Source organism: Ipomoea nil, unplaced genomic scaffold, assembly GCF_001879475.1.
Source record: "Ipomoea nil cultivar Tokyo-kokei standard unplaced genomic scaffold, Asagao_1.1 scaffold0317, whole genome shotgun sequence".
NCBI classification, from domain to species: domain Eukaryota; kingdom Viridiplantae; phylum Streptophyta; class Magnoliopsida; order Solanales; family Convolvulaceae; genus Ipomoea; species Ipomoea nil.
This window is the reverse complement of record NW_017616745.1, coordinates 1,295,239-1,320,687: the sequence shown is the minus strand read 5'-3', so window position 1 is coordinate 1,320,687 and position 25,449 is coordinate 1,295,239. Positions and strand designations below refer to the sequence as shown.

Here is a 25,449-nt window from a genome sequence, read left to right as displayed (position 1 = left end):
AAAGCCAGGTGGTTGTTCAACATATACTTCTTCTTCAAGAAGTCCATTCAGAAAAGCGCTCTTGACATCCATTTGATAAACTTTGAAGTTCTTATAAGCTGCAAAAGCTAGGAATATGCGAATAGCTTCCAATCTAGCCACAGGGGCGAAGGTTTCATCAAAATCAATACCTTCTTCTTGGCAATACCCCTTAGCAACAAGTCGAGCTTTGTTCCTAACAATGAGCCCATCTTCACTCATTTTGTTTCTAAACACCCATTTAGTTCCAATGACATTCTGATGAGATGGTCTCGGGACAAGTTCCCATACCTTATTTCGTTCAAATTGGTGGAGTTCTTCTTGCATGGCTATTACCCAGTCTGGGTCTTTTAGAGCTTCTTCTATGGTTTTTGGTTCCATTTGCGATAGGAAACACGCCATCATACTTTCGTGCAAGGAGGCTCTTGTTTTTACACCTTCCTGAATATTTCCAATAACCTGATTTGATGGATGATCTTTTAACCATTGAAGGTCTGGTTCAAAAGCATCTTGTTGATTTTGAGCGTCCATTTCAGGAATGTAAGGTAGATCAATGTAAATCATTGGTTCAGATGTTGTGATAGATGAAGGATCATTTTGTTGAATTCCAACCTTTTCTTGAGGCACCGGTTCGGGTTCATGAACCTTTAGATGATGTTTCATGTAGGACGAGAGTATGTCTTCATCGTCTGAGGTATTTTCGTCAACAGGTTGCTGAGGATTTTGATTTGACTCGTTTGATGTTTTACATCCTGATGGGTTCATCTCAGATTGTTCATCAAACTTGACATGAATGGATTCCTCAATTACCATTGTTCGTTTGTTTAGAACTCTGAATGCTTTGCTTACAGAGGAGTAACCCATGAATAACCCATCATCAGCTCTTTCGTCAAACGCTCTTAGATGATTCTTTCCATTGTTATGTATGAAGCACCTGCAACCAAAGACATGAAAATAACCGATACTGGGTGTTTTACCTTTCCATAACTCATATGGAGTCTTGTTGTGAGATTTGTTGATCAAGGATCTATTTTGTGTATAGCATGCCGTGTTTATGGCTTCAGCCCAAAATCTCTTAGGTAGTCCTGAGTGAGAGATCATCGTTCGTGCAGCTTCTTTCAAGGTTCTGTTCCTTCTTTCGGCTACTCCGTTTTGTTGAGGAGTTCGTGCTGCCGAAAGTTGGTGGAAAATTCCATTTTGCGCACAAATTCCTTTATGACTTTGTTGACAAATTCCGTTCCCTGATCTGATCTTATTCGAATTATTTTGAGCTCCTTTTCTGTTTGAAGTTGTTTCAAAAGATTTGGAAGGGTGGTTTCTGTTTCATTCTTCTTTTTCAAGAAGAGCACCCATGTATATCTCGTGTAATCATCTACTATAACAAGAGTATATTTTCTTCCACTCAAACTTGCTGGATCAACTGGTCCAAAGAGATCCATATGTAGAAGGCTTAGAGGTCGAGATTTTGTATCTATATCTTTTGACTTAAAGGATGACTTGAATTGTTTTCCTTTTTGACATGCCTCACAAATTTTATCTTTCATGTAAGATGCTTCGGGTAGTCCTCTTACGAGATTTCTCTTGGCAAGCTTGTTTATCGTCTTCAAGTTCAGATGACTTAGTTTGTTGTGTCATTCTTGATTGAGATCTGCATTACTTTTGGCTACAAGACAAACGTTAGCATTTGAAGAATTTAAAGATAATACATACATATTCTTCTTTCATTGTCCTGTTAAAGCTGTCTTGTTATCTTTCGTGTTCACGATTTTGCATTTGTCTTTGAGAAATTCTACTTTGTATCCTCTGTCACAGAATTGACTTGTGCTTAGAAGATTGAACTTCAGTCCTTCAACATAAGAGACATCTTGAATTGTTATTCCCTTGTTGATGATGTCCCCTTTTCCACGAGTTTTGCCACTATTTTCACCTCCAAAGATAACTTTGGGTCCATCAACTTCTTTAAAGTTGCTCAACATTGATTTGTCACCAGTCATATGTCTTGAGCATCCACTATCAATATACCATATGACCTGTTTTTCCTGCATCAAAAATTATGTGTTTTTAGGTACCCATTTAGTTTCGGGTCCTTGGGGGTTAGCAGTCAACTTTGGAACCCATATTAACCTAGAGTATCCACGACTCATCCTTGGTCCTCTATATCCATTGGATGTGCGATAATCATAATGGATGCTGGCAAAGACTTTAGCATTATATTTTTTACGTTGATTTTCCTGAGAAGGATTTTCATAATGCTTGAGATGATTGGTTTGTTTACGCAGATGAACCATTTCAAATATTGCTCTTGGAAGAGGTTCTGGGTAATCAAACCAATCTTCTTCTGATGGCCCAGTCCATCCATTGCCATACCCAGATCTTTTGAAGGATCTTTCGGGTTGTCTGATCTGTCCGCTTCTTGAAATTCCTTGTGCAGGATTCTTTCGTGTGAATTTCGGACGATATTGCCTCTGGTTACCATTCGTCTTTTTGTTGGATTGAGTGTTCCAGTTAGGCTGACCATTTTTATGGCGTGAACTCTGTTTATTGCCATTTGATCCATTCCTTTTGACATAGATTTGTCTAGGGTTGCCATTACTAGATTTCTTCTTTCCAGATTCCACAATTCGTTGTACAGCTGTACCTTTCGGTTGGCTTGTTGATTGTGGTGTTTTGACAATGTTAACTACCATCATAGGCTCAGACACCTGGGTGGGTCCTTGAACAAATGCGGCCTCGAAGCTTTCGTGTGAATATGCATTCGTGGGTTTGTTCAATTCGACTTGTGAAGAAGAGCTGGGGTTAAAACCAATTCCAGTTCTTTCCCCGGGCAGTCTGGATTCATTCAACATTCTATCCATTAGGTTGGATGAATTATTGAATTTATCCAAAACTTCAAGCAGTTCTTGCTCTCTCTTTTCTTTTGTTGTGCACAGCTCCTTTAGAGCGAGAACATCTTTCTCAAGCTGTTCCTTAGCAATGATTAGCATATTGTTCTCAATACGAACTTGCTCTAGTTCATTATGGCTAAGCCTAAGCCGAGAGTTCTCCTCCTTGAGTTTGGAGTAAGTGCTATTTATCATATTGAACCTCATCATCATTTCAGTGACAGATTCATTTGAGGTAAAACTTCTCACAGAACTTGACTCAGCTGAATAACAAGAGGAAGAATGACAATTTACCTCGTCTTCATCTGCCATGAGACATAGTTCGTCTGACTCTTGACTGAATAGGCACAGCAGTCCTTTCTCCTCATCAGTGCTTTCGTCTTCTGAGCTAGAGCTTGAGGAGCTACTTTCAGTTGCGACTGTGTCAGAAGTTTCGTTTACTAACATTGCCTTCTTTCTTCCTTCTTTTCTGGAGTTTGATGATTCAGGTTTGTCGCTTCTTTTATATCTTTCTCCAGTATCTTTTGAGGGGCTTGTGGTAGTATTGTTATCTTGATGTTTGCTTACTATGGGATGTGGACAGTTTGCCTTGAAGTGTCCTGGCTTTCGGCAATTATAGCATAATAGCTGAGAATCCATGGTTTCAGATTTTGAGTTTTGAGGAAAGTTTTCTTGCTTCTTTCGGTGGCTCGAACGTTGTGGATCTTGAAAGTTGTTCTTTCTCATGAATCTTTTCATTTTCCTGACAAATAGTGCATATTGTTCATCAGATAAAAATTCACAAGAGTTAGATTTCGACCTGTTGGATGTTGATGCTGATTGATTTGCCAAGAGAGCAATATTTCTTGTTTCTGAATCTTCGGCATCTTTTGGTTCATGTTCGAACTCATAAGCCTTGAGATCACTGAAAATTTTGGCAGTGCTTGTCGTTTTCATGTCTCGACTATCCCTCATTGCAATAACTGTCATTTCCCATGATTTAGGTAGACCACGAAGGATCTTCAGATTCATTTCCTTCTCAGTAAGTTCTTTTCCAAGATCTGATAAATCGCCCATCAGTCTGGTGAATCTGATTTCCATATCCAAGATTGATTCATTTGGCAGCATTTTGAAATCTTCGAATTTTTTCATAGCCATTGTCAGCTTGTTTTCCTTTTCTTGCTCGTCTCCTTCTCCTAGTCTCATTAGGACATTCCACACTTCCATAGCATTCTTGCATTTTCGGACTCTTGGAAACATGGAATCATCCAGAGAGTTGTAGAGAAGGTTTCTTGCTACATTGTCCAGATTTGCTCTTGCTCTATCTTCTGAGGAGTACTGGTCTTTTGGTTTTGTTATCATCTGTGGAGCTCCTGCACCCTGTGCGGCTGCTTGAGTATTCACCATCATGATTGTGATTGGTCCGGTTGTTATGACGTCCCACATTTCATCATGAATGGAGCATAGGAGAGCCTGCATTCTTAACTTCTAGTCATCAAATTTAGCAAGACTAAATGCAAGTTGTTTGGAGCGATGAGCATGTTCCTTTTCCATTTTTAAAAAAAACGTGCAAAGAAAATATGCAAGATTTTCAAGAGATTTTCGAATAGGGATCTACCAGGCAGTAAATGCAAAGCCTTTACCGAACAAGGTATTGGCTCTGATACCACTTGTTGGTCCCGATAGAATGAGATGAGAGTCTAGAGGGGGGGGGGGGGGGGTGAATAGACTCTCTTCGTTAGAAGCCCTAAACGTCACCTTTCGGTGTCTTGGCGCAGCGGATAAGATAGATTCGTTTTAAAATACTTTGCACGAGTTTACGTAATTAGACAAACTTTCGGTAAAGATAATGAAGAAAAGATATGAGAGCAAAATAAAAAGCGTAAGTAAGAAGATAAGGAGGACACGAGATTTTATAGTGGTTCGGCCAAAGTTGCCTACTCCACTCTTCTTCCACAACTGTTGGAAGGATTGCACTATCACTCTTAGTACAATTACACAAAGACTTCCTTGATCACTAAGCCGGACAGCCTTCGTAGGTTTTTCAACTCCTCGAGTTTACTCCGCCTCTATCAACTTCTTCTCCTGAGTTGAGGTTGGTAGAAAATGCTTTCTTGAATTCTCCAACAAACAGATCTTGACTCTGAGATATGATAGCTTCAAACTGATGTCAAGACTTCCTTGAGGTGTAAGACAAGTGATTCTCCAAGTAACTTAACACCTCAAAAAAAAAACTGGTTCACAAAAGCTTTTTGTAAATCGTAGACGTTTCAAGAGCTTTTGTAAGTGAGTAAGTCGAGTGGTAATGAACCAGCCCCTTCTTAGATGATGAAGGTGAGTTTATATAGGTGATGAAAATTCATCCGTTGGAGGGAGATGAACTTTTCGAACCTTTTAACCATTGGACAAGGACCGGGGAGCTTCATGCATTAAATGCTCCATTAATGAGGTTGTACCATGTAGCCGTTGAAGGTATGGAAAGCATTAGGGTTTTGTCCTTTAGCTCCAAGAGATAGTACATCTTCATTTAATGCTTCTTGAAAAGTGAGTCCCATAAAATAAAGTCCTTATTGTCCTAGGATGTTGTCAAATCAGACAGGTGAAACATTCTTCTCGTTGTTGAAGAGAAGCAATGTTTAATGAAGATCGTCTTTTACAAACACTGTCCTTTCGTGTTTGTTGACAACTCCTGCTTGACTCTCGTTGTTGTTCTTCATGTCTCGTGTCTTCTTTCGCCTTGGAGATCCTAACATCTAGTCATAACTCATTTTCGTGTGTTTGTCTAGCTTAACACGAATTACAAAGGAGTTATGGCAACTCTCGTCTAGGACGAAAGTAGCGAAACAAAAGCAGCTAAAGGTTAGGGGTCTACTTTTCTACATTACATTGGTATCATCAAAATCCTAATACAATGTTCCTAACAAACTCTAATCCAAAAAGTAAGAATATATAGTTAACATATTCTGGACCTGCAATTAATAATTTCTGTATCTGTAAACATATTAAAAGCACATAAAATAATAATTACAAACAAATAACATGGTAACTACAGACATAAATTATTAACTGCATGTACAGAATATGTTAATTGCAGACACATAAGATGTTGATTAACATGTTATGTGTCTGCAATAACATATTTTGTATATCTAGTAACAATTTATGCGTGTAGTTATCATGTTATTGTTTGTAATTTTCATGTGATGCATCTTCAATTTGTTTACATGTACAAAAACAGTTCACTGCATGTACATAATGTGTTAACTGCAAGGACAAAAGAGTTGTTATACCATGGACCAGGGTCTACCTGCAAGGTGGACATTGCAAGTGGACCCTGGTCCTAAACGACGTCTAAATTGTATATTTTTAGTATTAGAATTGTGAACTTCTAGAATATAAATTGTGTTTCTAAGTCAAAACACATAACAACTATAGAATGGAATTTGTGAATACAATACAGGGTCATCAAACCTTAATATGTTAATATTGTGTGACAACAGTATTTGAAAGGAACTTGTGAATACAAAACAGGGTAATCAATTACATATATGTTAACATTGTGTGTTCGTAGTATACAAATTGTGAAATTTTAAAATGTAAATTGTAAAAATTTATTATAGAAATTATGAACATTTAGACTTGAGTCCACCCTGCAAGGTGGACCCAGGTCCACTGAATAGTTTACGGATATAAAATCTCAAAGTTATTTTGATTTGGATCAGAGCTCACAATGCAAGGTAAACCATTGTCCATAGTACAATTTTTCGGTGGGTTGTTGAACAAATCAGATTTAAGAAAATAGATAAATGCATGGTATGATGTAATGAATTCTAAAGTAATAATTGTTTAAAAGGAATTATTATTTGTAATATAGTTTTAACAACCATTTATATCATTAATTAAGAAGAATGGGCACTCATGTTTGGAATTTGGGTGTTTGTTTTATTAATAAAATTTTGTCGTCTTCATCACCTTTCTTACCATATATATATATATATATAAAACATAGCTTGCCAGGCCATCAATTTCCATTTGAGTTAAGATGATCAGATAGAATAAATTTGCAAATATTAAATGGCAGCTCCTTCCCAAGCACTTCCTCAAAATCCAGGTACAGTGGTTTAAATTTGATTCATTAATTCTAGCTAGCTTCCCCATACATGATATGATTATGAAGATGATGTTGCAGATGATTTCTGCAAATACCGGCCACTATACAGAGCTATATTGGCAGCAAATTGGGATCAAGCTCTAATATTCTTCAACCATGACGCTTCATCAATTCAATCTCCACTTACCAACGACTTAGAGACTGCATTACATGTTGGTGCTAAAGCAGGTAATGCCTCCTTTATGGAAAAGCTTGTATCATTATTGTCGGACCATGAACTTGGCCCCAGAGACGTCTATGGGCTTACCCCACTTCACATCGCTGCCCGCCATGGAAACATTGAGGTGGCTCATATCCTTGTTCGCAGGAATTCTAATCTCCTCTATCTTCAAGACGACAATGCTTCTTTCGCCATCCATTATGCAGTTACGAATAATCTTCCCAAAAGCAAGGAAGCCTTTGTGTATTTCCTTGGTGTGACTAGGGATGATGAATACGGCCACCCTAATCCATATGCAGGCCCATCTGGTGTCTCCATTCTTCTTAACTTAATCCTATATAAATTCTATGGTACGTATAGGACTCAATCCTTAATTATACCATGGACCAGGAACTACCTTACATTGTAGATCTTGGACCAATTTGTATCTATATTTGGTGCATTTCGTACATGCATACAGTTGGTAGTTTCTGTACATGTAGCTATTATATTATGTGTCAGCAATTATCAAGTTATTTGTTTAAATGTACATAAACTGTTAACTACTGTAAATACAGAATGTTTTAACTGAAGGTACAAAATTTTGTATCTGGGTTCACAATGCAATAGGGTGACTAGGGTCTCACTCCACTATATATTGACGACCATGTTTCATGTGTATGTGTTTTGTGTTATATGACTTTTCGTGTCTTACATTATGAAATTATATATCTTATGAGTATAAATTATGTACCTCGCTCGTCTTTTCAATCTAGTTGTGTCCATAATGCTATATATGCTATGTGTCTTGTGTTGTGATTTTTTGTATTTTATGTTATGAAATTCTGTACCTTATGAGTATGAATTATGTACCTGGTTGTTTCAATTCAGGGCCCATAATGTTATACAAACCTTGGTCTATGATATAAATTGCCTATAGCAGTACATGCCCCCCGGGCAACTATATCTAATCCATTATAAAAATAAATAATAAATAATAAATATTTTTAAATAAAAACATTATGTTTGACTAATTTTAATGAAGTTGGTACAAATAGCATACTGTTCCATTTATACTACCTATAAAACTAGCAAACCTATCAAAAACTAGCAAACCTATCAAATAGTGGTGTAAATATCAATCAGGGTTGTGAAAATAGAATTCCTATAATTAGCATGGCTATTCCTGTAATAGTTAAGTGGTTAGCTAGCAAAGATGGTTGTTGAACAGCTAAGATTTGAGAAAATAAATAAATGCATGGTATTATGATGTAATGAATTCGAAAGTATTTGTTTAAATGGAATTATTATTTGTAATATAATATAGTTTTAACAACCATTTATATCATTAATTAAGAAGAATGGGCCCTCATGTTTGAAATTTGGGTGTTCGTTTTATTAATAAAATTTTGTCGTCTTCATCACCCTTCATAGTTCATACCATATAATAGTAGGAAAGTTGTAGCTAGCTGCCAGCTGACCAGCTGTTGAAACAATCCTTATACCATGGAGTCAAACTTAGGTGTGTTTGGTTCGCACATGAGAATCGAAATTAGAATGAGTATTAAATACTTGGTAAATAGTAATGAGTTTTAGTGAAAGTATTTTGCATGTTTGGTATTGGTAGTAGTGTGGAATGTGAATTATTATCAATGATGCTGTTTTGTTGGAATATGGACTACATCGGAGAAGCAGAGATGGAGCAGATTGAAGAAAAAGAAGATTAATTGTTATTCTGATAAAGTGTGTGTATTACAGAGAAGACAAAAGACTATATATGAAGCGGTTAAAGCATAAGAGGATTAGACAAAAATAGCCCTATGCTATTTTTATCTTCCAACACCCCCCGGTAAGCTGGAGCGTGTAGATCCTACATGCCCAGCTTAAATACAAAAGGTAGTGAGGACTGCTACTGTAAACATATAGCGAAGCAAAACAGAGCTTTTAGTGTAGAAACATCTCCAGATTGAGAGACAAGCAGTAAAAAAAAATATAGAGCAACTCTTCCACCTACTTCATGGCAACTCTTCATCCTTCTTGAAATTTGATGCTAGCCAATTGTATAGAATTTCTCTCTGAAACAATACATGTATACTGATTGTGGAGCAGGTCAAATTTGTTTCCAGCATGTTGAGCAGCAAATTCTTTCTCTTCATGGATCATCTTAAACCAATTGTCAAAAAAACCATTAAGATGAATGACCTTCTCTTAAAGGGTTCGACTTTGATTATCCAATTTAGTGAGTTTCATAGCCAGAAAATTGACAAAATCACGAAGGTTCTTTACTTCCTGAAGTGCCATTTCTAATCTGTCAGCAACATCTTTGTTGCTAGATATAAGTTCACACTTCTCTTTCTCTAAATTCTGTGAAATGTTGCTCAAATTTCTCAACTCATCTCCTTTCAGTCTTGATTCAAGATTCAACTCTTCCAATTTAGACTTCAAAGTCTCCACGATCACCGCACCAAGATCAAATACGAGGATGTTTTTCTCACCACCTTTCTTGTCCAGTCCATAGGTAATGGCAGTGGCAGCTGGTTCATTAATAATTCTTGCAACATTAAGTCCAGCAATAATACCAGCATCCTTGGTAGCTTGCCTTTGAGCATCATTGAAGTATGCAGGCACAGTAACAACAGCATCCTTAATTTTCTTCCCAAGGAATGCTTCAGCTGTCTCCTTCATCTTTGTTAGAATCATGGCACTGATTTCCTCAGGGCTGAAGACTTTAACTTCCCCATCTCTGATTTTGACTTGTATATAAGGCTTGCCATCCTTGTTAATAATCTTGTAAGGAACAAGCTTCATATCCCTCTGGACTTCCTTATCCTCAAACTTTCTTCCAATAAGCCTCTTAACATCAAAGACAGTCCTTTCATGGTTGACAGCTGCCTGGTTCTTTGCAGCCTCACCAATCAATCTTTCTGTGTCAGTGAATGCCACCCATGATGGTGTAATACGATTTCCTTGATCATTTGCTATGATTTCAACATGACCATTCTTGTAAACACCAACACAGGAGTAAGTTGTTCCAAGATCTAGGGGTGTTCATTCGGTTAACCGTTCGGTTAACCGAACCGTTTTAACCGAACCGAATTAACCGAATTTTTTTTTGCCTTAACCATTAACCGAACCGAAATGCGTTCTACCGAATTAACCGAACCGAACTTTTTTTCGGTTAATCGGTCGGTTAACCGATTAACCGAAATTTTTAACCCTAAAATTGAAAATCCTAAAAATAACTCCTAAAATAATAAATTCAATTAAAATAAAATACATATCATAATAAATTCATATCAAAACATACAAAAATAATACCATAAGTCCATAATCCATTTGACTATTTGGGATTTTAGTACATATTATATATTTATATTTAATATTTAATATATTATATATATATTCCAAAATTCGGTTAACCGTTCGGTTAATTCGGTTAACCGACACTTTCGAACCGAATTAACCGTTAACCGAATTTTGGGAAAACCTTTAACCATTCTCCGAACCGAAATATTTCGGTTAAAAAACGGTTAACCGAATTATGTCGGTTCGGTCGGTTAACCGAAATTTCTCCGAAATTTGCACAGCCCTACCAAGATCAATTCCAATAACAGTTCCTAATTTTGTTGCCTCCTCCTTTGCGATAGAAACTGCAGATAGACATCCAATGAAGACGATCGCTATCACGACGAGCGAACCACCTCGCCTCCAATAGCCTCCCACGACCACGTTCACCGCACCTTTTTTAGTGTCCAACCCAGCATTCCTGGGATTCAGGCTCACTAATGCATTTTTACAAACAGTTGGTGTATCTAGCAATTGTTCACTAATCTCAACACAATCAGCATGTCTAACCCCCTCAATAGCCTTACAAAAAGACGTAGATGCTAGATTAGAAGGATTACCAGATTCTGGCTTAGACACCTCCTCACCAAACGCTCTATTTTCAGCTAACTTCGATTCAGCGGCAGATTCTATTTCCGCCTCTGTGTCTCCGCGATGCTGATCGCTAGTTGGAGTCGTCTCTCTGCTGAAACTGCAATGGAAATAATAATTTGAATTGTCGGTTACGAAATCCTCTTCCTGCAGATCCAAAGATCTCCAGATCTCATTCGCAACCTCTCTTGACTTGCGATGTGCGGCGCCTGAGCTCTTCGACGTTGACGGAGCACGATCAGACGTCGCAGAAACAGCCGGAGACATTGAATTTTCCAAGAAATTCACGTCGATTTCATTGTTCGGCTTCCTAGCTTTACCGGACAACGAAAACCTCTCAACGCTAAAAATCGCCTTCCGCTACGGATCGGCTACGGGCATCTGCTGCTCCGAACTCAGATTCCCCTGCGAAATCATTGACGATGCTGATCTAACTGGTGATCGAGCACCGGCATCGTTGCTACGCATCCTCTGCGGATGGATTGGAATCATCCTCTGCGGATGGATCAGAATCATCCTCTGCGGATTAACTAGGATTGCACAGGGACTATTCAGGTGTCGGCGTCGCTTCGCTTCATCGACTTCTCCGGCACCGGAAAATGCAGCAGCGTGGATGAGCTCCCGCCGCTCTGATACCATGTTGGAATATGGACTACATCGGAGAAGCAGAGATGGAGCAGAATGAAGAAAAAGAAGATTGATTGTTATTCTGATAAAGTGTGTGTATTACAGAGAAGACAAAAGGCTATATATGAAGTGGTTAAAGCATAAGAGGATTAGACAAAAATAGCCCTATGCTATTTTTATCTTCCAACATGTTTGGTTATGTATAATCATATAATGAGAATAAAGATTTTAAAAATACAAGAACACACAATCAAGACAATTGATTCTAATATAAAGACATCCAAAACAACAATATGAACAAAAAAATAAAAACAAAAATTTAAAAGCACTAATCAAAGGGGATGAGAAGGAATAAGGGAATGAAAGGAGATGATACCCTTATTTTATTTGGGTATGAGTTTTTCAATTAATGGGATATTTGAGACCCATAGTAGTGTTCTAAAAACCTATCAACTAAAAAATACCAATCACTTTGATACTTATTCCTTAGAGCTAAACCTGTCAACCAAACACACCCTTAGTAACTCAACTTAAAATCTTATTATTATTATTATTATTATTATTATTATTATTATTATTATTATTATTATTATTATTTTATTTTTTATTTTTTATTTTTTACAAAGTTTGACTAATTTCGTTGTCCTGTAATAAGAAAGTGGGTAGCTAGAAAAGATGGTTGTCAATTGTTATACTATGGATCCGAGTTAATATTGCATTGTGAACTCTAATTTAAAAATTAAGTATATATAGTTAACATATTCTGTACCTGCAGTTAATAATTTCTGTATCTATAAACAAATTAAAAGCACATAATATAGTAATTACAAACACATAACATGATAACTGCAGACTGAAATTATTAACTGCATGTATAAAATATGTTAATTGTAGACACATAAGCTGTTGGTTAACATGTTATGTGTCTGCAATAACATATTTTGTATATCCAGTTAACAATTTATGTGTGTAGTTATCATGTTATTGTTTGTAATTTTCATGTGATGCATCTTCAATTTGTTTATACAAGTACAAAAACAGGTAACTGCATAGAATGTGTCAAACTCAAGTACAAAAGAGTTGTATACCATGGACCAGGGTCCACCCACAGGTGGGCCCACCTACAAGGTGAACCTTTCAGGTGGACCATGGTCCTAAACGTCGTATAAATTATGTATTTTTAGTATTGAAATTGTGAACTTCTAAAATATAAATTGTGTTTCTAAGTAAAAACACATAATAACTATAGAATGGAATTTGTGAATACAATATAGGGTCATCAAATCCTAATATGTTAATATTGTGTCACTACAGTATTTGAAAGGAACTTGTGAATACAAAATAGGGTAATCAATTACATATATGTTAATATTGCGTGTTCGTAGTATACAAATTGTAAATTTTTAAAAAGGTAAATTGTGAACATTTATTATGTAAATTATGAACATTTAGACTCGGGTCCACCCTACAAGGTGGGCCCAGGTCCACAAAATAGTTTACAGATATAAAATCTCAAGGTTATTTTTAAATCGGATCAGAGTTCACAATGCAAAGTAGACCATTGTTCATGGTACAAGTTTTCGAGGGTTGTTGAACAAATCAGATTTGAGAAAATAGATAAATGCATGGTATGATGTAATGAATTCTAAAGTAATAATTGTTTAAAAGGAATTATTATTTGTAATATGGTTTTAACAACCATTTATATCATTAATTAAGAAGAATGGGCACTCATGTTTGGAATTTGGGTGTTCGTTTTATTAATAAAATTTTGTCGTCTTCATCACATTCATACCATATAATAGTAGGAAAGTGGTAGCTACCTGACAGCCGACCAGCTATATATACCGACCATTATTCTGAACAACTATATATAAATCATAGCGTGCCAGGCCATCGATTTCCATTTGAGTTAAGATGATCAGATAGAATAAATTTACAGAAATTAAATGGCAGATTCTTCCCAAACACTTCCTCAAAATCCAGGTAGAGTGGTTTAAATTTGATTCATTAATACTAGCTAGCTTCCCCATACATGATATGATGATGGTATGATGTTACTCCTTGTCCTATTTTACCTGTTTATCACCATACCACCCCCACGATCACGTTTTATTATTATTATTATTATTATTATTATTATTATTATTATTATTATTATTATATTCTAAACAAAACAATTAAAATGTTTAATTATACAATGCTGACTCATTTTTCAAAAAATGAATCAAACCTTAAAACAGCTATTAAACCAAATTAAACTAAACATTGAAAATGAAAATGTTTTATGATAGTTATTTTCCTATTTTCCTATTTACTTATTATATTTTTTTTCAGTTTAGGTTTTGACCATTTTGCTTTAATTTTCTTTTTCTTTTTGAATCTTTTATTGAATTAGATTTGTGGGCTTTTAGGTTATTAGGTATTATTGTTCAAAAAAAAAAGGTCATTATTAGGTATTAGAATTTTTGGTTAATTTTTTTTAAATAATAAAAAATAAAAAATTGGAAACCTAGGCGCCTACGGTCTTTTTCAACACGGCTTAATATTATGAAAAATTAAAGAGATAAAGTACATGTTGGTCCCGATAGATTGTGTGGTGAGTCTAGAGGGGGGGGGGGGGGAGGGGGGTGAATAGACTCTCGTTTTTCTTTAGATTTTTAAAAGAAAAACCCTGACAACACTTTTGAGTAAGATAAGCACAGCGGAAAGGTTATAAAGAGAGGGTTGCACGAGTTTGATAAAAAGATAAGATGAGTGATGAAAAAGATGATATGCAAGCAGTAAAATAAAGCAGTAAGTAAAGAGAAGAGCGAGACGAGATTTTATAGTGGTTCGGCCAAACTTTGCCTACTTCCACTCTTCTTCCACAACTGCTGGAAGGATTGCACTATCACTCTTTAGTACAATTACACAAAGACTTCCTTGATCACTAAGCCAGACAGCCTTTGAAGGTTTTTCAACTCCGAGAGTTTACTCCGCCTCTATCAACTTCTTCTTCTAAGTTGAGGTTGGTGAGAAAGTATTTCTTGATTCCTCCAACTGTGAAGTCTTGTTGGTGTGGGATGATTGCTTCAAGAGTGCAAGACTTCTTACAAGATGTAGGCCAGTGATGGGTGATCTACTTCAAATGCCTTAACACCTTAAATAACTGGTTCGCAAAAAGCTTTGAGATTGTTCACTTTTTAAGAACTTTTTGCAAGAGAGTGAGTAGAGTGATAATGAACCAGCACCTTCTTAGTTGATGAAGGTTGGTTTATATAGGTGATGAAAATTCATCCGTTGGAGGGAGATGAATTTTTCAAACCTTTTATCTGTTGGACAAGGACCATGGAGCCTCATGCATTTAATGCTCCATTAATGGGTTTGTACTATGTAGCCGTTGAAGGTATGGAGGATCTGATGACTTTTGTCTTTTAGCTCCAGAGATAGTACAACTTCATTAAATGCTCTTTGGATAGCGTGTCCCATGAGTTGAGGTCCTTATTGTCCTAGGATGTTGTCAAATCAGATAGGTAGAACATTCTTCTTGTTGATGAGAAGAAGAATACTTGTTGAGATAGTCTTGAAAAGAACTGTCTTTTTAATGACAACTCCTTCTTTCGTTGCTGTGGAGTCTTCTTTCGCCTTGATCAGCCTATCTTCTATTCATAACTCTTTTCGTGTGTTTGTTCTAGCTTAACACGAATTACATATGAGTTATGGCAACTTTCGTCTAGAACGAAAGTAGCGATACAATAAAAACGTAAGAGATAGGGGTCTACTTTCTACATTACATTGGTATCATCAAAATCCTAATACAAGGTTCCTAACAATTTCCCCCTTTTTGATGATGCCAAAACCTATACTCTTCTTATAAGGCTGAGAAAGTGCTCCTTAAGGATAATTCTATTAATAACACAGCCATTATCGAGAGTTTACAAGAATTTTCTACGAAGAAGCAACAGAAATAAGGACAAGGACTTTTTAACTCAGACAAGTGACACGAGATGTGTGACAATGAGAGTTTCATAGATATTCAGGTAAGATCATTACAAAAACTCTGTCAAAAGAAATCAAAATAAAGATAACTTACATTTCTAAAAGATTTAACCTTTGCTGAGCTTCCTTCTTTCTTTCTTGATTGTCCTTCACTTCCTGTCTTTTTTGTGTTCTCTCGTAGTCTATCTTCTTGTTGATACTTGCTCTGAAAGTCCTGATTGGATTGTTTCTGACGAGCTCTTCATATCCTCCTTTGATGTTTAGACTCGTGTAATTGTTGTAGGCTTCTCGAATGTTGTTGCCTTCCACTACTCCAGACTTCCACCAGGAGATCAGTTCAAACGAATTCATTCCTTCTTGATAGCTCTTGCCTGACTCTTTATGCACTTTGAAAGCTGCATTGTACGTGACATTATTAGGAGAGTCTTTGGTTACATTTGATAGATCTTTGATGAGATTTTTAATCCTTTCTCTTTCTCTAGCTTCATCATTTCTTATCCTGATCTCTTCATTGTGTTTTTCCCACAATTCCTTGTTTTGTCTTTTGATCCTTTCATTCTGAGTGCTCATGTAGTTTTGCCTTGTGTGGTTGTCTTTCTTCTTCAACCAGATGGGATTGTTGCAACCTTCAAACCTCTTACCGCTTCCTTCTTCGTATGGGACATAGTCCACGAAGTTTCCAATGCCATCCAAGGTGACTGAGGTATTTTTCATGAGCCTTTGTCTTAGTCTTGCTTAATCTCTTCTTGACAGTCCTGTGAAGAGATATTTGGCTTCAGAGCCGAAAGATTGTCGAGCCTTGTGAGGTCTGTCTTGAGTGCGACCATAGCGTCTTTGATCATGAGACTGTCCACGAGACTTAGGTGGATGAGAGTGACCCGAGACTTTGTGAGGAGAGACTCGCTTTTCTGAAGATCTTTCTTTCGTGTTATACCTTCTTGGTTGGTTGTCATCATCCTTATCTCTGTCATCATCCCTATTTTCCCCCTTTTTGGCATCATCAGCGCAGGCAGAAGGAGGTACAGAGGGGATTTGTCTGATTGCAAGCAGGATGTCTTGAGCATATCCCAGAATTTGAAGAGCATATTCACCAAGTTGATAGGAATTGTCTTGATAAGTGTCAATCTTGGTACAAGCTAGGTCAACACGTTCCTTGAGGCCGTAATGAGAATGCTTAATCTCGTGTTGCTGCCTAGCGACTTTGTTTGAACTTTCTTCAAGATCAGAAACTCTTTTCACCAATTGCTTAAGAGTTTTGTCGTGAGAAGGATTCAGTTGCTGTGGTTGAGATTGTACATCAAGGAGTAGATTGACTTTTTGACACAAGTCATTCAATACTCTCGTGTCCGTCTCCCTTAGGGCGAGATATTGCTTGTGAATCAGTTCAGCTGAATGAACAGTTTCTCGCATGAGGTTCATAATGGTCCGTGGGGACTCAGCGATAGAATCGTCCTCAATGTGTGTTGGAGAAGAGTTCCTGTGTTCGTCATGATGTGGTGCTTCCGGATTTTCACCATGCATCGAGTGGCCATGTTCAGGTGAGGCTTCCTTTCTGTCCTCATGAACTGGAAGATTATGATGTTGTTGTATAGATTCGTTCAGATGCGGAATGATAGCACGAGATGAGTGAACTGGATTTTTACTGGATGCTTCATCCGAGTCTTCGTCTTCAGATGGTATTTTCAAGAGAGGTGGTCTTTGTGGGCAGTTAGCATAGTCCGTTTCGACCAAGATAGTGTGGCTATCTTCTGGTTCTTCTTCTTCAGCACCTTCTCCTCCTTGTTGATTATTGTCATCATCATTATCATCATCAGTACCACTGTTGTCGTCTTCTGTTTCATCATCATTGTCATCATTTTCATTTTCTTCTTCATTGCTCTCGTCTTCACTTTCTTCTTCATCCTCTTCTTCGATTTCGTTGCCATGAACATCTTTCGTTCCACTAGCACTGCCTTTGGGATCTCGAGGATGATCTTCTGCCATTTGGGCTTTAATTTTGGATAGCAGCATGATGTAGCGAAGTTGTTTCAATTCGGCTTCAGTTGCTGGATCCATGGGAGGTTTATGAAGAGGAACTACCAAGGGAGCTTTGTCCTTCCCGAGAGATCGATGAGTTATTCTATAAGAGTATACTCGGTGGATCTCCTCAATTCGCACAGCCTTTGTGACGTCCTGAGTTTCAAGCCATTGAAGTGCGAATTCCTCTTCGTCGATCATGGCTTCAAAAGTTTCGAGAAAGGTTCTGAGAGGTGCCGTGCGCCACTTGTGCCATTGTAGAACTCGATTGTAATCTCTTTCAATCGATTCTCTGAGAGATTTATCAAGGGTGTACCGGTCTGGAGAAGATTGACGAGCAGATGGTTTCGGGATAAAAGATGTTTGAGTAGCTGTTATCTCGTCTACTAGTGCAGGTTCTTGTGTCAGAATTACCTGCTCTGCAATAGTAGGTTCTTGTGGAAGAGATTGAGCATCAGTTGTAGCATTTGAGGCTGCTTTCGGGATGTCTTCTGGAGAGCCCGGCTCTTGTGGAAGACTTTGACATCTTCCCTCCATTTCTACAGTAGCAGGTTCTTGTGTCAACTCTCGTAGGAGTTGCTCTGCTAGGGTAGGTTCTTGTGGATGAGGAACAGGAGATGCATTCGGATTGATGGATTTGTGAGCAACGGGACTTCTTTCGGGCAGAGAGGTTTTCAGTTCCCCCTCAGAGGTAGCTGCTTTCGGGATATCTTCCCCCTGTGATGTTGCTCCTTTTGACAAGGGTTCCCGATTTTGAACAGGTCTCATTCGACTTCGTTTGCTTAGACGAATGAGAGGTTGATCATCATCATCTTCAGAGGAGTTCTGCACGATCAAGGTTTCGAGAGGAGGATCACCTTTCGTCTTTGATTGGGAGATGACCGTCTTTTGAGTCTTAACCCGAGAAGAGGGTTTTTCTTGTTTCTGCCGTTTTGGTTTTGGTTGAGCTTCTTCGTCTGCTTTAGGGGTTTTTAACTTTCGTTTGGACTTCCCTTTGGGTAGATTGGGTTCAAGAGGAATGCCCAATTCCAATGCCTTCTGTTTGTCATATCCAGATGGCTTTTGTTTCATGTGACAGACCTTTTGACCAGGTGGAGCACCAGCACGTAGAATCACTCCTTTTGTGGCAAGAAGATGGCTTATAATGAAACCGAAGCCCATCTTCTTTGCAATGTCTCCAGGACTCCTGCGATTGTATGTGATGGTGTGAGCGATGTTGTGGAAAATGATTTTGGACCAATCAACCTTATGCTCATGAAGAAAAGCGTGCAGCATTTTCAGCTTTTCCCTTGTGACATCATCTGTGCCAGAAGTCTTGTGGTCCACAATCTTGTTGAAGATGTCTACTGCAAACTCATAATCCAACCGGAACCATTTTTTCTTGAGGGGCCAGAAGATTTTATCTTTGGAAGGTGCCTCCTTGTGTCGTATGGATTCATAGAAGTCCTCCGGATCCAGATGATAATATATCAGATTGGATTTGTAGGACTCATCTCGTCTGGGAAACCCAAAAGTTGATCGAATATCCTCAGCAGTAAACACAATGTGATGTTTATTAACTCTTGAAGATATGCTTGAGAAATCAGAAGCCACATAAGCATTCAAATAAAACTGAGTAACATCAAGAGGGTACCATTCATCATAGTGGTGAGTTACTAAACCAAATAAACCTGTTTCTAGCAAAAGAGCGATTATCCGTTCTCCAAAGGCTTTATCCAAGACATACTTACGAAACCCTTCTTCGTCCCACATACTTCCTCCGACGATAAATGGAATTCTGGACTTGATAAACTCTATGTCTTCCGTGGGAAAGCTTGGTATTACTGGAGTGGATGATGGTTCAGGGTTCTCTGGGTTCTTTTCGGAAGGAGCCGCCATTGATGATAGAAAGCTTGACTATAGAGATCTTTGAGAGGAAGGGATGAAAATTGAGAGATGTAAAACAGACGGAATGAAGGTTTGAGCAGGATTTATAAAGCTCCGGGTTGGTGTCCTTAAATCAGCCCATTAAGAAAACTTATTCGAATTTTTTTTAAAAAAAAATTCAGCGGTTCCTCTTCCTCAAAAGGTAACTGATCATCATGGTTACGTGATAAGAACGTGTGCAGATCTGAAACGATCATTCCCTCATTTAATGAGGAGAGAGAAAAAGCACTCAAGTGCTGAGAGGTGCATTAAATGCACGTCTTTGTCCTGTCAGACTAGTGGGATAGAGGCGATTTTCTCGGCCATATGATCCCAATGATACTTTATGAACGGTTTAGATTCAAGAAGAAATAGCGTCTTAAGTACGATTCAAAAACCCGAATGTTGTTCAGAATTTCATAAGACGCACATAATGTTGCCCGAGAGATTCATGATAAACAATCAACATTGTTACCCGAAAGATGCGAGTAAGTTTTGATCAGAACAAACTTCTAAGACTGTCAGCAAGGTTACACAGATAAAACATGACATCTTATTAGCACATAGATAGGCAAGCTTTTATTCAGCAATCGAGAAGAGAAGATACAGAAACATAGATGATGATTTTCAGAAAATCACTTTTTCTTCCTCTCAACCTTCTTGGATGAAGAGCATTCAGGCTTATCTTTCTTCACCCTTCCAAACACTTCCCTATACCATCTTTTATAGCGCGGAAAGTTGGAACCAGTAGAGGACTCAGCTTCATCATCTTTGTCATACTTCTCTTCCCAATTTTCTTGTGCCAGAAAGGCCATGTAGTCCTTGTCAATCCATTCTTTTGGGATTGTCTCACTTGGATTTTTTGAGATCTTTTCTTCATTCTCTGATTCAACGATGAATCCAGCCATATCATCGTAATGAAACGATGAGTCTGAATCAGAGACGAGATTGATAGGAACATTAGGACTATTGCCTGGATATAAGTCACCTTGCTCCTCCCTGAGGCGCCTAGAGGCCTCTTGGAGCTTGCGAGAGTCATTTCTTGTGAACCTTTTCTTAGGTGCCATTGAGAGAGAGAGAGGATGGTGAGAATTGTGAGAAATTCTCTCCCTTTTTATAGCCAAGGATTGAGGGGCTTATCAGTAAGTTTGTCAATATTGCAATCAATGCTCATTACAGTGGTCAAGAGAAAGCTGATTTCAGTTGAGACTAAAATTTTGATTCTCTGTACGGCCTGAGTTCCAACGTGCTTAGCATTCCATAAATTCATAATGAATTTTTGAACTCTTTTTGACCAGATATAACTTGTAATAAATGCACACAACAGTAATCCTTCCTGTGATCCGAAATCATAAGAACTTATGCAATGCATTTATTTGGATAACACAGCCATCATGACATACAGGATAGAAAGAGAGAGAGAGACTTAAACATAAAAAGCTCAACCTACTACGGTTCAAAGGAAACGATAGGGCACGTGAAGTTCCAATCGGGTCATCTCATCAGTCACATCAGCCAGATTTGTTGTTTTGGCGTATTCATCCAACTCTTCTAGAGAGAGAGTGGGTTCGGGTGGCTGATCTGTGACCCGAGAGTGGACCCTTGAGAAATCCTCATAGGATTGAACATTGGGTGGAGGAACTTCAGGAAAGGGATACCATCGAGAGGTTGGTGTCGATGAAGAGTCTTTGTTGGAGCTCTTCATCATCATGATTCTCTCATAGGCCTCTTGTCTGGCTTGTTCCAAATGATACCTCTTTTTGGCCCTAGATTCGTCGACAAGAGTGTCAAGAGCCTCTTTTTCCTTTTTATAGGCGGGGTTAGGCATTGAGTAGGTTACATTGATCATCTCTCCTTCTTCTTTCAAGCTTATGATGGTGGCATTAGGGAGCTTGCTTGCTTCCTGTAAGTGATGCTTCAGACGGGTAGCCCTTTTTTCTGCTTCGTCCATTTTTCCTTTCTCTTTGTTCATACCTGCAATCCTTTTACTTAGAAAGAAGTGAGTGTGTCTTATGTATGGCGAAACTATTTTATAGGCAAATAAGTGTCGTGGAGATCTATACAAAATCTTTTGGATACTGACACTTTCTTGCGTGAGAGACACGAAAACAAAGATACACGAAAGGATATGGTGATTTATTATGAAGCATGGTGAAATAACATCACATATTAAGAAAAGGACAAAGTTATTTAGATCTTCCTTTTCTTGCTGCTGGCGGTGAATTTGAGTGGTGAGGGCATCTTAGGAGGGGTGCTGGACGGTGAATAGTCAAAACTGTCGCTTTTGTCCAGCACACTGTTTTCTTTGGCATATCCAATAAAATTGCCTTGATTCTCCGTGTTGGTTCTTTCACTACCTGTACTCATACCTGCAAGAACAAACACTAGAACTTTTGTTAGTGATGTATGCACAAACAATTAGTATACCTTATTTATAAGGATACTTGCGTGTAAGGATGGATCAAATCTTGCGAGAATCAAGAATACGAATCTTTACAGATTTGATTATCTGATTTTTAGGTCATTTCAATCATTCTGATCTCATGCCTTAATAGAGAGAATCTTGTCTCACTCAGAGGTTTAGTGAGTATATCTGCCAGTTGATCATCGGTATTGACATATTCGAGAGCAATATCTTTCTTCTCAACATGATCACGAATAAAATGATACTTGATATCAATGTGCTTGGTCCGAGAGTGTAGAACTGGATTGTGTGTGATTGCTATAGCACTTGTATTATCACACTTAATGCTCACTTCTTGGGCATTTATCCCATAGTCTCTTAATTGATGTCTCATCCATAAGATTTGAGCACAACAACTTCCAGCTGCTATGTATTCGGCCTCAGCCGTACTAGTAGCAATGGAATGTTGTTTCTTGCTAAACCAAGACACAATTCTTCCTCCTAGGAACTGACATGTTCCTGAGGTACTTTTTCGATCAATTCGACAACCTGCGAAGTCTGCATCTGAGTATCCTATTAGATCAAATGATCCTTCTTTCGGATACCAGAGGCCGACATTTTGTGTGCCCTTAAGATATCGCAATATCCTTTTAGTTGCACTTAGGTGACTTTCTTTCGGTTTAGCCTGAAAGCGAGCGCATACACCAACAGCAAACGAGATGTCGGGTCTACTTGCTGTTAGGTATAGAAGAGAGCCAATAATACCACGAAAATTTTTCTGATCAACTTCCTTTCCTTCATTGTCAATGTCCATCCTAAGGGATGTACTCATAGGTATTTTGACGGAACTTTTTCCATCAATGCCAAACTTTCGGATCAGATCTTTTGTGTATTTGGCTTGGTTTATAAATATCCCATCAGGACATTGTTTAACTTGTAAGCCCAGAAAATAATTCAGTTCTCCCATCATACTCATTTCAAATTTTCCTTTCATGAGATTGGAGAATTTTTCACATAGATCTGGATTCGTGCTTCCGAAGATAATGTCGTCAACATATATTTGTACCAGTAGGATATGATCATTATCCTTTATACGAAAGAGTGTTTTGTCAACCACTCCTTTCGTGAAGCCACGATTGATTAGGAAACATGACAGTGTATCATACCAAGCTCGTGGAGCTTGTTTCAAACCGTATAGAGCTTTCTTAAGGTGGTACACCTTTTCGAGGTCATTGTTGATAGCAAAACCAGGAGGTTGTTCAACATATACTTCTTCTTCAAGAAGTCCATTCAGGAAGGCGCTTTTGACATCCATTTGATAGACTTTGAAACTTTTGTAAGCTGCAAAAGCTAAGAATATTCGTATAGCTTCCAATCTGGCCACGGGGGCGAAGGTCTCATCAAAATCAATACCTTCCTCCTGACAATATCCTTTAGCCACAAGGCGAGCTTTGTTCCTAACAATGAGTCCATCTTCACTCATTTTGTTTCTAAAAACCCATTTAGTTCCAATGACGTTTTGATGTGATGGTCTAGGTACTAGTTCCCATACTTCATTTCGTTCAAATTGATGAAGTTCTTCTTGCATAGCTATTACCCAGTCAGGATCACATAAAGCTTCATCTACAGATTTTGGCTCTATTTGGGATAAGAAGCATGCCATCATACTTTCGTGTAATGACGCTCTTGTTCTCACACCTTCTTGAACATCTCCAATAACTTGATCTGGTGGATGATCTTTCAACCATCTAAGATCAGGCTCAAAGACATCTTGAAAAGGCTGAGTATCCATCTCTGGGATATAAGGCAGGTCTATGTAGATCATTGGTTCAGATGGTGCGTTGCTAGAAGGATTGATAGGTTGATTTCCATTTGCTTGTTGAGATGACATCTCGGGTTCTGGTACTTTCGGCTGATACTTCATGTAAGACGAAAGTAAGTCTTCTTCGTCTGAGATGTCTTCATCTACGGATTTCTGAGCATTTTGAGCTGGGATAGCAGGTATCTTGTATCCAGAAGGATTTTTCTCAGATTGTTCATCAAATTTGACGTGGATGGATTCTTCGATAACCATTGTTCGCTTGTTCAGAACTCTGAATGCTTTGCTTATGGATGAATATCCCATGAATAATCCTTCGTCAGCTCTTTCGTCAAATGCTTTAAGATAGCTTTTGCCATTGTTGTGAATAAAACACCTGCAACCAAAAACATGAAAATATCCAATATTTGGAGTCTTACCTTTCCATAGCTCATATGGTGTTTTGTTGTGAGACTTGTTGATTAAGGATCTGTTCTGCGTATAGCATGCGGTGTTTATGGCTTCAGCCCAAAATCTCTTTGGTAGACCTGAGTGTGAGATCATTGTTCGTGCTGCTTCTTTTAGAGTTCTATTTCTCCTTTCGGCTACTCCGTTTTGCTGAGGAGTTCGTGCTGCTGAGAGTTGATGAAATATTCCATTTTGAGCACAGAAATCCTTTATCACTTTGTTGACAAATTCGGTTCCTTGATCCGATCTGATTCTTGTTATTTTGACTTCCTTCTCTGTTTGAAGTTGCTTCAAAAGATTTGGCAGAGCCGTTTCTGTTTCATTCTTCTTTTTCAAGAAAAGAACCCATGTATATCTTGAAAAGTCATCTACTACCACAAGGGTGTACTTTCTTCCGCTTATACTTGCTGGATCTATTGGTCCAAAAAGATCCATGTGCAGAAGGCTTAGAGATCGAGAATTTGTGTCTACATCTTTTGACTTGAAGGACGACTTCAGCTGTTTTCCCTTTTGGCAGGCATCACATAACCTATCTTTCGTGTAAGATGTTTCGGGTAAGCCTCTTACAAGATTCCTTTTTGCAAGCTTATTTATTGTCTTCATGTTCAAGTGGCTTAGCTTGTTGTGCCATTCTTGATTGAGATCTGCATTGCTCTTGGCTACAAGACAAATGTTAGTATTAGAAGAATTTAATGAAATTACATACATGTTCTTCTTTCGTTGGCCTGTAAGTGCTGTCCCTGCCATCCTTCGTGTTTATGATTTTGCACTCTTCTTTAAAGAATTCTACTTTGTATCCTTTGTCGCAGAACTGACTTGTGCTTAGAAGGTTGAATTTAAGTCCTTCTATATAAGAGACATCTTGTATGATTATTCCTTTCTTGATGATATCTCCTTTTCCTCGAGTTTGGCCACTTGTTTCTCCTCCAAAGATGACTTTGGGTCCATTTATTTCTTTGAAATTGCTCAAAATTGTTTTGTCACCAGTCATATGTCTTGAGCATCCACTGTCTACATACCATATGACCTGTTTCTCCTGCCATCAAAGATTATGTATTTTTAGGTACCCACTTAGTTTCGGGTCCTTGGGGGTTAGTAGTCAATTTTGGAACCCATATTAACCTA

General features: G+C 38.0%; 1 long non-coding RNA gene across 1 annotated transcript; it reads left to right on the top strand.

Annotated features, from left to right (window-relative positions):
• The first annotated feature begins 9,029 nt into the window (after positions 1-9,029).
• Positions 9,030-22,819, top strand: LOC109168267. The gene is made up of 3 exons (XR_002052058.1): positions 9,030-9,085; positions 21,648-21,657; positions 22,810-22,819. It is a non-coding gene; the product is annotated as an uncharacterized LOC109168267 (long non-coding RNA).
• Positions 22,820-25,449: the final 2,630 nt, after the last annotated feature.